This window comes from Mandrillus leucophaeus, unplaced genomic scaffold (assembly GCF_000951045.1).
Source record: "Mandrillus leucophaeus isolate KB7577 unplaced genomic scaffold, Mleu.le_1.0 Scaffold784, whole genome shotgun sequence".
NCBI lineage: Eukaryota > Metazoa > Chordata > Mammalia > Primates > Cercopithecidae > Mandrillus > Mandrillus leucophaeus.
The window spans coordinates 1,688,509-1,689,393 of record NW_012108519.1 but is presented as its reverse complement, the minus strand read 5'-3'; the positions used below and the strand labels follow the sequence as shown (position 1 = coordinate 1,689,393).

General features: G+C 42.1%; 1 pseudogene; it reads right to left on the bottom strand.

Moving 5' to 3' along the window:
* Position 1: 1 nt before the first annotated feature.
* LOC105529824 lies at positions 2-864 on the bottom strand (annotated as a pseudogene).
* Positions 865-885: the final 21 nt, after the last annotated feature.

Sequence of the window (885 nt, the reverse complement as noted above, 5' to 3'; positions counted from 1 at the left end):
AGTCTGAAGAAAAACTAAGGACGACATCATAATAACACATGTAATCAAAGAGTCCACGCATATCTACATCAAGGGAATTTGGTGTTCCAAATTCTTCACTAAGCTGAACAAGGATATCGACATTTTGAAACTTTGAGTCCTCCATTCCAAACTCTCCTGTGTAAAAGTAGTGTAACAAAGCAGAAAACATGGGCATATCAATACCAGCTGTATTGATGTCCATTATTATCTCTGCCCCATACTCAGGTGAGGAAGAAAAGAGTGTTTTAAAAAATGGACACCTTGCTGCCAAAATGGCACAATGAACAGGAAAACAAGTTTCTTGAAATATTAAGTCGACATCAGTACAATACTTGTACTCATAAAGATCAGCCATATCTTTCTGCAATGTCCGGGCTTCTGGTCTAGCCAAACTGGCTTGTAGAGAAAGCTCCTTTAATGCTGACGTTCCCTCATATTCCTCCACTAAAGCATTGACATCTCTAACATCCCACTCAGAGAGGAGTTCTCGCATCTGCTTGGCATGATCAGCAGACCTATTAGATTTCCGACGCTTAATAAACTTCTTTTTGAGGGTGGCAAGGCCAGAGGTTCTCTTTTTTTTGTCTTGTGATTTCTCATGGCCATGGTCTATACAATTTTGATTCGCAACCATAGCCTTGGTGAGAATAGGATGATGTCCCTATAAAAGTCTGCTGGGCCTGTGAATTTCCCCCTACCCTCAGTGAACATGAATGAGGATAATTAGATGCATTAGCACCCATTTTCTTCAGTCACTCAGGCATTCCGTCTGCGGGTTCTTCAGAGTATAATCCCAGAGCCTTTATGAACCTTCAACCCTGGATCCAGCAGCCTCTTTTCATCCATCTCCCGGAGGCTCCTCCC